Consider the following 15,808-nt stretch of genomic DNA (forward strand, 5'->3'; position numbering starts at 1 on the left):
TGAAGTTACGCAAATGTTGCATAAAAGTTCATTTTTTATACAGCCACTGCAAAATTTCAAGCAACATTTCTCCATAATATTTGTAATATTATTTAAAATTTTATTCTTTAAAGTTTTTCATAACATTAACAAAATAAATCCATGCTGTTTTTTGTATATCAGTCATAGTTAACTTTTAAATAAAGCTAATACTTTAATTAGTTTGTAAATTTATATTGTAAAATATAAAAACGCAATCTGAATATTAGAGCTGCTTTATTCATAAGGCTGACACAGCATATTTTGGAGACAATCAATGAAGTACTTCATGGGCCTTCGCAGTACGTCGAATTTTTTTGATCTCTTGATCTTTTTATAGCAAAAAACTGCAGATAAACTTGGACTTTTATTCATGAAAAAATTGCAGCTATTACGCTTTTAAATTTGCCAGCATTTATTACTTTTACTGAGAATCTCACTCTAGTTACAAAAAGATTCTACTTACAATATAAATTTCCAGCATTGAAATGAATCAAGTAAATACTGTTTTCACTGTGTTCACACTGAAAAATTTTCCACGAAAAAGCGAGAGTCGGTTAATAGAAACTTTATAATTCTCTTACAAAGTTTAGTTTTATACACCTTTGTGAAATAAAGTCAATAAACTTTCTAATCGGTACTCTAATGACTACAACTCGACGTTTCCGATCTCATCTCGTAACACTGTTGTCAAACTTAAATCCGAGGATTACAAGACTTTTGTTCCATAAATGAAAATTCTAAATGTTTACAATTAAAATATAATTTTAACAAGTTTATCATTAACTTGCGTATAATACTCATCTGTAACAGACTTTTTCTTTTATTCTTATACATTTTTGAATGTTAAAAGTCAAACTTCTTTTACAAGGTGTTTTACTAATAAGATCTTGGTCACACTCCGACAGAAGTTGCATTAAATCAATAAAAAAAAGGGGCGCTCATCAACATTTCTAGAAAACTGGTATCACCTTTATTCCAATAAAATGTTTCATAAATTTTTACAAGATTTTCGTCTAATTTTTGCATTTTACTCTTTACTACTTATGTAAGAAGTACATAAGTTAAATGAATAAATAAAAATTGAAGCAAATTATTTACATTTTTAAAAGATTTCTTTAAACAAAAATATATCACTGAAGCATTATCATATTATTATCAGCTAAAAGTATTAATCAGAAATGCTGGTTTATTTTAAAATATTTTGAAACATCAACTTATGTAAAATTACAACAAATTTGTTTAAATATGTAAATAAAGTAGATGTTTATATTTACAAATAAAGTTTGTAATTATAACAAGCTGCTTATAAATATAAATAACTGTTTATAATTGCAAACTTTAGAACTTTCAAACTTTTAGTAGAAACAGAGTTAAAACTTAAAATATTATTTAAAAAATGTAACTAATTTGTTTTTTTTAGTTTTTGCGCATTTTCTAAAAACCTGATCTCTATGTGGAGCTAATAGATAAACTTCATTTGTATTTACGAATTTTCCCTCCCCACAAAAAAAAAAAAAAAGATCAAAAAAAGTTTCAAAAAGGTAATGCATTACTTATTATATAAATAAATCAGAAACTATTTTTTGTTCCACAGAATACATGTTTATCATATAAATATTACCCACACATTGACTAAAAAGCTTCTTCTGTTTTGTTAGACAATTTTATTCAATTTATTCAAGTCATTCCTTTATTCAAAGTTTATGTTTGATTAAAAGATGGCATAATCAAAGAAGTTGAAACAAATCTAATTGTTAATTTTCAAATGTTATTTGGAGAAATTCAATCCATTGTTTATTCAGCAACCAGCACCTCTGAACATAAAATTGGAGATTTTGATATATCTTTGATTTTCCTCGATTATCTTAAAGTTAAACTGAATCCAAGATCATTTCTGGGCTGTTTTTCTATCACATTGTGACATAAGAATCACAGATACTTCCAATCCTTTAAAACTTACGCAAACTCTGCGTTTGATCTCGCATTGACTAAATTTGACTCTCAGCGCTGAGGTTTGCTTAACCGTAGCTCCTATTCCTTTTCCATGCATTGCAACAAAAAAATGTCATTATAATTTTGTCTTGAAATGTTTCACAATAACAATCATCGCAGCCATTAAATACTCACTAATAATCACTAAATATATATACTTCTTTTATTCGATTACGAATATATTGATGGATTTTGTTAAGACCTGGTATCATTTTTAAAATTTTGGTTATTTGCATTAGAAACTAGGCACCGCCGATACGGTTCTTAAAATCCGCAAATAGCCAATCCGACTTATTTTGCGGATTAAAACAGTCAGTTCGTAAGAGTTTTTCGGATTAATAATCCGAAAACTAATTTACGAACCACTATTGAAATTTTTTTTTGCGGATTCACTTCGCTGTTCGGATTATTTATCCGAAAAATTTTTACGAATCAATTTATCTTAAATTTGCTTAGCGAATTATACGAATCGCGTTTTGTTCGCGTCACCATTAAATGGTGTGGTCCAAAAAAATTACATTTTTATTATGTGCGCGTCCTATAAATAGTGGATTTCTTTTTTATTTTCAATTAGTCCTATTTGGAAATCTTAACCAACAACAATTCGTTCAACAGATCAAGTCTACTATTCTTCACCTACATTTATAACGGTAAGCCATTGTTATATTATTTTGATTTAAAATTTAAGAATATTTCAAACTGAGTTTTTGCAGTTTTTTTTTTTTGATGATCGAACTCCTTTGCAAATTATTTCGCATTGCGGATTGCTTCAGTTAGTGGATTTGTCCGATAAATTTATATTGTTACATTTCTTCTACTTAAATATTAACAGAAATAAAAATAGAAAAAGAGATAAAAACTAGTTTAAAAATTGTTACGTTCATTTCAATAATTAAGGCAAATAGTTAGTTCTTTTATTGAAAACTTTATGCATGCCTCTAAAATATCATTTAGTGTTAAGACGAATATTAAGGAAAATTTTCAAATAACTTAATAATTAATTAGTTCTTTTTCGGAAACTGTTTGTATGCATCAAAAACAATCACGTTTTATTAAGGCAAATATTATGGAAATATCGAGGCAAATATTTCAATAAAAATTCCGTAAACCGAAAATGTTATTTGATCCGTGTTTTCGAATTTTTAATCCGAAAAGTAATCCTTATTAATAATCTGATCCATTTTTGTGGATTTTAAATTCAGTATATAATCCGAAATATTCGTCCGATCCGATATAGCAAACTTAATCCGATTCGTTTCTTTTTTTTTTATTTCACTTTTTTTTTCTTTTCAGATGCCTAAGCTATCTAATGTTTGGGACTTCTTCAACAATGGCGAGGAAAACAAGGCAAAATGCGAGGCAAAATATACTTAATCAATAAAAGCACCACAAGTCCTTTAAGGAACCATTTGAAAAGAGTCCACTTGAATTTATATAAACAATTAGAAAGGAAAGACAAGCAAAAATCAACAATACCAGACATTTTTGATGAGCTTGCCTCTGAAGACTCAGATTTTGAACGAACACAAGAAAGAGGAAAAAAGAGGAGATGTCCACAGACACAAAAAGATGCACCAGTATCGCCACAGCCTGGACCAAGTAGAACTTGTGGCACTTCCAACACACAGACACGGCAAAGCAGAAAACAGGCTACCAAACCTGAATGGGAAGTTACTGACATCAATCAAATAAGAACTGTTGTTGACATTACTAAATGGGTTATTGAGGACACTTAACCATTTTCTATTGTAGAAACTGAAGCATTCACCCGGATGATGAAAACTGCAACCAATGGTCAATTCAGAGCCATTACAGCAAAGAATATATCTACAAAATACATGGTGGTGGTGGATGCGATGGAAGCATTGGATTGATACAACAGTCCCGTCGATGTGTTGTTAAATGAGGATATGTTTGATCCGTTCCACGAAGACAAATAAAAATCTTCCAATCCAGACGAGGGAAAAATGCATTTGCTGTCAGCGTCATATCTAGGAAAGTAGGTGTAATTGTTGGTACTGTATGGAGTCCAAGGAGTGAGAACGGTGCCGTTGCCTGGAGGTAAATTGCCGTCGTACATTCGGACTCTTGATTCCCACCAGTTTCCAGAAGAGCCAATAATGTGCATCCTGATGTATTTCAGAAAACGACCATTTCCTTTTCCGTTGGTGTTTAGCAAAACATATTCGCTTCCATACTTCGTATTCAAATATCTGAACGTCCTGCAGTAAAGTTTGAAAAGAGGGATGGAGGCAGGAATGGAAGCAAGAGTGGAAATGAAGGGTTGAATCCAGTAAGTGATGGCTGTAGCATTTTTGTTCACCAGTTGAATGGAGAGATCGTTTCTGAAAGGCATGTCCAACGTAAAGTATCCTCCCAAGGAAATGGTGTTAAACATGTTGCATCCTTGCAAAGAATTGGCGTAAAAAAAGCGAATTGGTGGCAAGTCCTGTTTGGTCCACTCCAATTCCGTCAGTCACTTCCATACTTATAGTAACTTAATTCCCCACATTAATTTCTCAGTCTGTAAAGATTCGAATAAAAACTTGACCAGGAATATTTGTGGTAGATGTGCTGTATAAAGCCAGCCACAACCTTCTCAACACACCAGATTTTCCGGAAAACGAAAACACAGGAGAAGTGGTTAACGCCGCCACCATCTGAGACTTAAAACCCAAACTGGTGAAACTGGATCCTGGAACGACACTTGTCAAACTCAATTTTTGCAACAACAAGTCGACGTAACTTTTCGTCGCAGCGTCTTGCGCGTTTGATGGATCAAGCACATTGATCAGTTTATGTGAATTTAAATCCAAGTCTGCCGTTCCCACAATAGTTCCACCACCTGAAGCGTGCGTGTCCACATAATTTTTCGTGGCTGAATCTGAAGCTGAAATGGGCTCAGCCAAATTGGTCAATTTGTGTGACGTCATGTTAGTGTCCGTGTAAAAGATATTGTTGTATGATACTTTAGTGTCCACATACGCTTTTGTCGCTGCGTTTTATACAGCAGTCGGATCTTTCACATTGATCAATTTATTGGAATTTAAATCCAAGTCCCCACTGATGGTACTCGATCCGTCCGTTTTGATGCGCATGCTCAAGCAGACGTCAACCCAATTTTTTGTGGCGGCGTCGTAAAGATTAGTTGGCTCGTTCAAATTGATCGCTTTGTGAAAATTCAAATCGAAGTTCGCAGCTCCAATCACCGTGCCAGTTCCTCCTCCTGTCTAATGCGCGTCCTTGTAATTTTTTGTGGCGGCGTCGTGCGAGTTGGTTGGTTCTGCCTGGTTGATTATTTTGTTTGAATTGAAATCCAAATCTGCAGTAATGGTGCTGGATCCGTCCGTTTTAATATAAACGTTGCTTGTTGAGTCTGACGCAAGATTGTCGAAATAAACGCTGAATTCGCTTCTGTTGAATTTGTCAATCATTTTTAAATGGGCTAAAATTTTTTTAAATTTGATTTGCAATCACCAAAGGGTGTTGATAACGTCTTGAAAGCTGTTTCCCTCTTCACATTTTTTCAAGACGTAAAGACATAAGTGACCGCAATAAGACGTGTTTCCAAATTGAACCCTTTCGCTGTTGTAAAAGACAGGGCTTTTCAAATAATCGACGAGCTTGACGAGAGGGAGTTGAGCGTAAGAGTCAAAGCTGAACTTTGCATCACCGTCTTTGTACCAGCACACCCAATGAAATCCTCCCGTGCTCGAATCCCATGTGTTGATAATCACGCATTCTTTTTTTTCTTGGTTTTTTTAGGTAATTTGTCTCTTACAAAAACTCCACGAAAGTTTTTTATTTTCAGTTTTTTTGCTGCTTCCATCAACTGAAAAGTGGAAAAAGCCTCGTTTGGGAGATTAATTCCATGCATCAATTGAAAATTGGTCAAAACTTCCAGCACATTGATTTTCTTGTTTCTCATTTTTAATTTAAAATTTTTTTAAATCCTCTGGACTCCACGATTATCCCTCTGCACTCTGAGATTAATATTTTTGACTTGTTTTAAATTTCTTTGTTCTCTGCGATTATCTTCCTGAACTCTGCGATCAACCTTTTTGCCTCTGTCCCTTCCTCGGGTTTTTCCTCGGCTTCTTCCTCGGGTTCTGTCTCTTCCTCGGGTTCTGTCTCTTCCTCGGGTTCTGTCTCTTCCTCGGGTTTTCCTCTGTAAATTTTTTAAATTTGTAGTGGCCATAAGCCAACGTGTGTATTCCATCTTCCAAAATGATTCTTTTGTCGTTGTCGGAGCTGAGAGAGACTTTGTTGATTTCTTCCGTGTAAATGTCGTGCAAATGGGATCGGATGACGTTCATTTTGTTTACCTTTTCTTTATTGGTTTCGAGACATTTTTTGTAATCGTCGTGGGTGATGTATTTTTCTACGACATTTGCTTTGACACCTTTGCATTATTTGCATTTTTTTGTCTTGTTTTTCTTGATGGATTTTGTAAGAGTACAATTTCTACCGGAGACCGACATATTCTTCAATCTGTTTTCCTCCGGTTTCGTCTTTGGACATCCCAATGACCTTTTTGTTTACGCCAAATTTGAACCCAGCGCTTTGAATGGCTGGATGGTTTTTGTCTAATTCGCTCGTATCGAATTTACTTTCCACATCCTCGGAAATCTCTTTGTAAAAATCGTCCGTTTTGATTTCATAAATCAGCGAGTCCGTGTCCGTCGCCATTAACTTTGCTTTGTCTGAATATTTTTTTCCTATGTAATCGTAGTGGAATTCGAACATCAAATTCTTGCTCAATTCCAAAATGGACATTCCCAAATAAATTGGTTTGTTGAAAAAAAGCTTTGTTCTTTTCATGTGAACGGCGAGCAAGTTTTCATTGAAAATCGTGTGCCGGGTATAATTTGGTCGGGCCAAAAATTTTATTGCCTCTTCTTTTTTTGTCGCCAGTCTAACGTCCTCTCGCTTTTCAATGTTTTCCATTGTTTTTCCAAACACCGAATTGTTCATCAGTTTGAAAAAATCCTTCTCATCTTCGCTGGTGGCTTTTGTTCTTAAATCGGTGTTTAGGTCAATGTACGGTTTCATCCAACTCCGTTCCTCAAATTTGATTCCTTTGTGCACCTTTGAAATTTTCAGTCCCAATTGTTCGTACAATTTCAGGTTTTCGCAGTGAAGGACGTAATTTTTTTTGTCGTTCAAATTTGGAACGAGTTTGTCCACTTTTTCAGTTTTCATTCTTTCAGGAGCTAGAGGGTAATCGTTGTGTTTGTCGTGAAGACTTTCTGGATAATCCAAATCAACTTCTAAAATGCAGGGAATCGATTTCCAATTGGAAAGTTCGTCTACAGGCATCCATTCGAAACCGTGAGTTGGAAGAGGTTTGCACATGGCCCATCCGTACAAGTTGTTGACGTCTAAGTATTGAATGAAGGACGACTCTTTGCTCGGATCGAACGAATCTCCCATGTATTTGTTGTTTGACTTTCCAAGTCGGTTTGAGATCGTGTTGATTCATCCACGTGTTCCTTTTTGGACGATGCGAATCATGTCGGGATCGCTCAACAATTCCAATTTTATTTTTGTTATTTTCAAACAAGCGTCCCAAGCCAACCCAGGAGATGTGTAATGCCAGGCGGGGTCGAGCTTGTAATGTTTCATGCAAATGTCACTAAAATTTTCAAAGACATCCGCCAGAATCAAAACGTCGGACACGTTGTACAAATCGTGATAATCTCTGAATGTTTTGCATTAAAACTCGTTCCAAACCGTTTGCGCATGCGCGTAATTTTCGTCGCTTATTCCCTCGTGGCTGAGTTTTGAGAAAAACGCTTCTTTTGGCGGCAATTACGTTTCTTGAAATTTATCGAATGTGTCCACCCAATCGTAAGGGTAAACGCCTTTTTTACGAATCAAATCGAATTTTATTCCCTCAAAATGTTTTGCGAGGTTTTTGAACTGTTCTGGCTATAAATTTTTAGACAAAGTATCCAAACTGAAGTTCAGGAATTTAAAACTATCGATGAATCTCAATTCATTTTTTTTTTGTTTGATTTTTCCATCTTTCCTAGTGTACTCTCTCACTTTGATTTTTTTTGAGAAGCTGATGTATTTTTCTTCGTTGCATGGAATGCGGTTTACTTCTCCGCCGAATTTCTTGATAAACAAATGTCGTAGCCTGACAAATTGTGAAAAACGACAGGTATGAATTTTGGAATTTTGTATTTCAAATTGCAATCGTTGTAGGCAGCTCCTCGATATTTTCCAGTAAAATGGCAGTGATCGCGCACTTTGTCTTTATCGAGAATTTTTTCTTCGCAAATGTGGCAAACTGTCGCGGATTTGAAATTTTTTTCATCGACCTTTGTGAAGACCATATTTTTTTTCCCGGTTTTTCCATATCATTCTTTTATTTCTTTTTCCAAACTTTCAACAAAAAAGTTGGGCCACGTCTTGGTTCTCGTTTGACGATTCGGAAATTGATGGAACGCCGTCATAAACGGTTTCGTCAAAACATTTGATGTAATAGGAAAAGGAACTTGGAACGTGTCTTTGAAACTTTTCGGTGTACGACTGGTTTGGGTCTTGTTCGCACGAATCCATCGGTTTGACAAAACTTTCAAAATCCGCGTAAACCACAAATGGGACTCTCATTGACCTTTCTTTGTGCTCAAATTTCATGAACGAATTTTTTGGAGGAAGATTGATTAGAACTGCGCTGTGCTCTCTGCAATAGGCTGAATGTCTTGAAAGATCTTCCTCGCTTTTCATTCCCTGCAAGCAATTTCTTCAAAAATATTTTTTTCCGTTGTGTTTGGATGTTTAGGAGGAAATGAGTCGAATCAGATTTTTGATCAGGCAATAATGGTTTGTCTTTTCGTTTGAAATGAGCAGCAAATCAATTTCATTTTTCCGTTACGACCGACCTCCGATGGGTTAGTAATCAATAAAGTTAATATCCATTTTCAAGATGGCGGACACTGTGCAATTCGAACCCATTTTGTTGTAATTGGTCATGTTTTCCACGATTTCCTCTTTTGCTTTTTCGTAAAATTCTCCCGAATCCGTCGACTCCAAAACAATTCCAGCTTTTGACGAAAAAGGAGCAATTCGATACACTTCCTCTCCAGTAGTAAGGCTAACGCTCACCATTTCGCAAGTCAAAACAATGACCGCTTTTTTATTTTTACTTTCTTGAAGAATTTTCATCGCTCCGTCTCTTGCCAAATCTAAAAAGGAATAAGCGTCGCGATGATTTCCTTCGACTTGATGCGAAAATTGTTTGGCAACATGTCTAAGCGCGTGATTTGTCAATTGAAAATTAATTTTAGATTTTCCGAACACGAGCGATTTGAGAGACAAGATTCTTTTTTTCAATTCTCTTTTTTTATTTTTCAACCTTTTTTTTTCACCACCTCTGGAACGTACGGATCAACGAACTCAAGCACGCTGTTGAAACTGTTGACGACCACATTTTTCACAGCCATCGTAAACCTTGAAAATATTCCAGGAGTCATCGAAGGAGGCGAAACTGGAACAGGAGCGTCAACGATATAACGTGACGGCTCTTAAAAAGATCTTGTCGCAACGACAGTATTTTGCAAATGGGCTGGTTTAGGAGGAAGAGCTGGTTTCCACATAAGAGTGGCGGGTCTCGATGGCGGAGAGTGGCGGGACTCGATGGCGGGTCTCGGTGGAATTGTTGATGGTTTCGGAGCGATGACAGGTTTTTGAATAATTTGGCTCGGCACGATGACAGGACGAGGAGCAGGAACCGGCTTAACGGAACGCGGAACAGGAATCGGTCTTGCAGCAGTCGTTGGTCTTCGACGTGTTACAGGTTTAGCACCAATAATAGGCCTCGTGTTTTTTATTGCTTCAACGAGCTTATCCCTGGTCATTTTTGAAAAACCTTTTATCGCCCGGTCTCTGGCTTCACTTCGCAATTCTTTCAGAGATTTCTCTTTGAATTTTCTTTGGCAGTTTAGTTTTCCATTTTTATTTTGCCAAGAAAATTATTTAACTCAAAATCAATTTTTTGGGTTTTTCCATTTTTTCGCATTTTGTTTTCCATTTTATTATGCCATAAATTTTTTTTTCGAAATCAGTTTTTTTTTCTTTTTTCCTAGAATTTTTTCAATTCTTTTTTTTCCGAGAATTGAAAATTTTTTTTTTCGGACTTAACAATTTTTTCGCATTTTTTAAAATTTTTTTCTGTTTTCGAGTTTTTCAGAATTTAAAATTTCAATCTTGATTCCATTTTCCACTTTTCCACCTCGACGCTCCAAATATCTCCATCCATGCCCCGTCTTTTTCATCTCTTTGTAAAGGGATCCGTATTCAACAACTTCCCCGGTTTCGATGTTGGTCGTTTTCACAGACAGGTTTTTTTCGAATTGAACCAAGCCTCTCGTATTTTGCGTCGATCGGTTTTTTTGAATTTTCCGTTTTCGCATTTTTCGTTTTTATTTCTTTTTTTGGTCGGCCCACCGGCCTGTATTCTTTTGCACTTTCCAAAAGCAAATCTTTGCTTATCAGAATGTTCTCAACCACAGTCATCGTCAAAGTCAACAAATTGTTTGAGGTTTTTGTTACCCCATTTTCCCTCAGCAAGTTTTTCAGATAATTTTTTATGAATCTCATGTTTTATTTTTAAAAAGAAAAAAAATTTTTTAAATCATTTTTTTGGCAAGAATCTCATGACGGTCTTTTAGACCTAATAAACAGCGTTCATGTTGGTTCCGTCTGAAACAAATTTGACCAATTTGTCGGAAATGATCACTGCGAAAATAACGGTGCCGTCGGGCACTGCCTTTCGAAATTTGAGGTTCACAACCAATTCAGCTGTTTCGGAAACAACTCTTTCCTTTTGCTTGCTGATGTCGACAAAAAACAATGGAAACAAATTTTTATATTTTAGCAGAGACAATCTAGATTGGCAAACAAGTTCGTTTGAGCCGTAATATTTTTCGTCAAAAGTGAACACGTCGGAATGGGCCATGACAATTTTCTTTTCTCCAAAATTCAAGTCGTAATTGTAATTTGGATACTTTATCCCATTGACGGTCACGAAAAAATTGTTGACATCGCAATGATCGAATACGGCTGGATTTGCAGTTTGACTGGAAAGTCTGTTTGTCTGAAGTCCGAACACAATATAGCTCGGAATGCTTTTGTCTGTGATTCTTCCGAGAGTCCAGGTGAATTCTGTGAGATCCGAGGGAATGGCTTGCCTTTCGACTTTGTTTGCCTTATAGGCCACTGGAACGGAAATTTTTTTCGACATGAAATTAAGGAATTCGGATTTCTTCAAAACATCCAGCTCAATTCTAGGCATGAAAAGTCGGAACTTTTTGATGTCGGTTATTCCTGCAGCAACAGAGCCAGCTCGATAAATGGCGTCGCCGTATTCTTTTTTTGTAAAGGTGATTGTGTGTCTGAATCCGTAAACGACTTTGTCGTAAGTTTCGCAAAAACCAAAAATGTGCTTCAAAGGAATCCTGAACGAAAATGCGCCAATGGATGTGGTGTCTGCGAACAAGTGGTTTCGTCTGACGATGAATCCTGAATTTCCAGTGGCGTTTGAAGTGTCTTTGTACCACATTTGCTTCAAACCATCTGCAAGCTGAAAACCGAAAGGATATTTCAACAATCCAAGCATAGTTGTTTCCTGACCTGGATACATGACTCTTTCAACTTGCTGTCTTGACAAGTCATAAGTGACGTCGCTGAACAAATACATAACGGCGTTGTTCACCAAGGCAATTTGATCTGCTGCTGCGTAAGCAGTTCCTTCCGCTTTTTTCAGAAAGCTCTTCCATCGGATTAATATAGGCAAACTGGTCCACCTTTGCCGCTTCGTTTACAATCGTGTTGGCAAATTGGTTCGGATTCACCGTCCCTGTTTTGGCTTAAACTTTTTCAATCGCTTTTTTTCCTTTGTCGATGGCAACGTCTTTGGCGGTCAATATGGTTGAAGAGGCCTCTTCTTTCCCGGCAGACTTGGCTGTGGTGATCACTTCTCTTCCAATTTCACTTGCTGCTGCCTTTCTCAATAAATGAAGAGACTCTCGATGCGTTTGAAGCTGCCATTCTCCTCAAAAAATTTTTAATCGTGTCTACGATTCCTTTGCCCCCGAAGACGTTCTTTTTTGAATATCTTCTGTTGTTCACAATGAGCATTTTTAAAATGAGAAAATATTTTTTTAAATCCGTTGTGTTTCACAACTCGATGTATTTTTGAATCGACTTGTATTCCTCTTTGTTTATTTCCCCCTGCCTCAACAGCTCGTCAAAAATGGCGACAGCTTCGTTTCTCGATGCAATATTTCCAGCATGACCTGTGGCGATGCTCAAGCTAAGTCTTTAAGCAAGCGCATTCGGATCGCTCGGAAGAATGATCACTCCGTGACCTTTTTTTCCCCTCGTTTTAATTTTATTTCTTTCCCAAATTTTATTTTATTTCTTTCCTGTTCGGATTTGCATCAGATTCAATCGCGCAGGTGCTGATCAGGATTTTTTCGTAATTTTTAAGGTCGTCATCTGTGTAAATGCTTTTGTCAGGTTTGGATCTTGAAATCAGCTCCCAAAGACCTTTTGTTCCAGCATACTTTTCTCCACCCACAGTGACGTCATTTTTATCGATTGAAATTTGTTCTTTTCCAATGTACATTTTTCCACCTTCTCCTGCATGAATTCCAAACACTCTGTCTGAAACAAATCGCTTGGATGCGTATTTGGACAAATATTCCAAAGCTGTGTTTCCAACAACCATTCTTTCAGGAGGCTTTTCAACACTCTTTAAACTTTCAAAAGACGACTCGCTTTCTGGATAAGTCAAAGCCAGTGGACTGTTGTTAACCTCTCTGTATGCAACGCTCTTCAGCTCGTTTTTCACATTTTCATTTCTCTCGATGAGCGGTTTGAAAAACTTGGACAAATCAGTCTGATAATTTGCATCTGAAATGTTGGCGTTTAGACTGTCGTTGTAAAGCTTTTCTCTGTTGGCCATATAATTTTTCACAATTTCCTCTCTCTTTTTCGGGTCTTGTATTTTAAAGAAGGACATTTTTTAAAATACGGAGAAAAAAAAACTTAAACAAAAACGCAAACTCGTTTGTGCTTTTTTTGTGTTTATTCACCTTTTTTAAAAAGGTTGTTAAATGCTTTTATCGCGTCTTCTCTTCCTTTTTGGATCAACGACTCTTAGGTCAATTTGTCAATGCTGCTTTTTGCCTTTGTTCGGATTACTTCAGTCATGGTTTTAAATTTTTGAAGCTCGCTAAGAATTAATTCGTACTCTGAATCGCTCACAAATCTATGAGCCATTTTGAAATGTGATCGCGTTCAATTTTGACTCGGAAAGAATTTTTAATTTTGACTCGGAAAGAACTTTTAATTTTTCGTGCTTTTTGGCCTTCAACATCAGTTTTTTTTTCTGTTGATTTCCGAAAATGGACAAAGCCCCCATTCCAACAGCAACACCCTCACACGCAATCGAAACTGAAGTGGCAACGACGGTTGACAAAAGTGCAATTCCTGTAATTCCCAAACCAATGCAGACCGTTTGCAATCCATCGTCTGCGAAACGAATAATTTTTGCCGTTTGGTGGTATTTTTTGCTTAGAGCCATTCTCTTCACTTTTTCATCCTCCATTTCTTTTTGGATCTCGCTTATTTTTTGAAGTCGGTAAATGTGGCCTCCATCGGATGGTGCTGTTGGAAGAGCTGGGTAAATTTTTTCAGTGTTTTTCAATATTTTCATCTTTTTAACAAAGTCAGATTTTTTTTTTAAATTCGAATCGATGTGATTTATTTTACAGAGCTTTTTGCCTTTTTTGACGATGACGTCATGGATGCTATTGTTGTTAACATCCAAAATGGCATCGTCCACAGACTCTAAAAAAATAGCATCGTTTTTCTAAAAGTTCAATTGATCGTTGATTTTGTTCATCAAAGTGACGACAGCAATTCCTTTGTCCAAATTCAATCCAACGGACAACGATATTGTCGTGTGAGAAAGAGCACCAAATTTAATGTCTATCTGAGCAAAAATCTCGTGCTGTCCGTGTACGTTGAAATAGGTGGGATGATCCAACTATTTTTTGACCACGATAATATTTTTCGGATTTTTTTTTCCAACTCTTTGATTCTATCCTCCAAATGTCCCAAATGCAAATTCAAATGTTCCAAACTCAAATTAAAATTGTGAATCTCTGCTGAGGCGCTGTTTATAAAGAACTTGTGGGGGGCAAGCATTTTTAATATGAAAAGAAAATGTTTTAAATCATTTTATTTTCATTTTTTTTTTCGTTATTTTATTTTCATTTTTTTTTTTTTTTTCGTTATTTCAAAATTCTTCGTCAGATTCCACTTCTCTCAAATCCAAATCGTCACCCATGATGCTTCGATTTAAAGGTGCATTTTTTGCACCTAATTCTAACCTGAATGGACTCGATCTGCGCTCTGACAAAAACACCTTCAATTTTCAAAGAGGCGATGGCGTAGCACTTTTGTCGAACATATTCCAAAGGATTCACTTTCACAAACTCTTTCGTTTTCTTTTTGAAAAACAACGAAGACACTTCAATGCTTTTTCGTTTTTCTTTGTGAACAACTTTCCGAATAAAATGGGTGCTGCATTTGGATTTTCAGATTTGTTTTTCAAAATGAACAAATCTTCCGTCATGATTTTTTTCGTTCTTCCTCCTTTTTTTAAAGTGGGTATCATTTCCTAGACTTTCTCGCGAAAAAATTTTGATATTTTTTCAGTCACCTCGATGAACTTTCTTTCTTTTTCGTTCATTCCGTTTTTTCGTTGAAACCGAGAAAGGACACGGAATATCCATTCAGTTCGTTCGTTCCAAAAATGCAACTTTCAAACACACCCAGAGAAAACAAAACGGGAGTCCTCAAAATGACAGGACCTTTTCCAGAGGGGTACTCATAAAAAAGCGGATTCTTTTGGTATTGAATTGGTTTGGTTGCTGAATAAATTTCTCCAACCGATAATTTGCTCTCATCAAAATTTTCAATCGTCACAAAATTCATCTTTTTAAAAAGAAAAGAAAATTTTTTAAATCATTTTTTCAAACGAATCAATTCTTTGTTATCCACCCAGTTGAACGAGTCTGGATATCCTTTCCATTTGACTAATGATTTGCTCTTTGTTCGTCGAATTATTTTTTCAATTCTGAATATGTCTCGGTGGGTCTTTTGCGTTTCCTGTTCGTAAAAAGTTCCTTGAATTTCTTAATCGTTGGCGTCGGTGGCTTTGTACGTGGGTTGATCCGTGTGCTGAATTTTTGACACTGTGAAAACCTCCTCAGTCCATCTCTGTGTGTACCCTTTTTCAAAACTGGACTTCTTTTTTGTGATCCTCACTTTGTCACCCATGGAAAGTTTTGGTTCTTGTCTTTCTTTTTGCACCTTTCCATTCAGATTCACCCAGACCTTATTTTTATTCTTTCCATCGCTGGCTTCAAATGGAGTCATTTTGATGGAAGAGTGCTTTGTGCTGTTGTACTTTTTCACCATTTCGTCCAAAACGTCAATGTATTTTTTGGTGTTGTTTGCTGAAAAGAATTTTAACATTTTTTCTTTCATTGTTCTGTTCCATCGCTCAACGACACAACTTTTTTCCTCGTTTTTAGTAGAATACAACTGCACTCCCAGCGCTTTCACGAGCTTGTTGTAAAATTCTTTTCCTTTGTCAACCCACAACTTGGAACACTTTCTTTTTTCAAAGATTTTTTTCAGCGCTTCAGCCACATCAAGACCTGTTTTGCTTTTTAAAGGAACGATCCACCCATACTTCGAAGACACGTCGATC

Source organism: Hydra viridissima, unplaced genomic scaffold, assembly GCF_058129835.1.
Source record: "Hydra viridissima isolate aposymbiotic clone 2 unplaced genomic scaffold, HvirCarnegie_v1 scaffold_3, whole genome shotgun sequence".
NCBI lineage: Eukaryota > Metazoa > Cnidaria > Hydrozoa > Anthoathecata > Hydridae > Hydra > Hydra viridissima.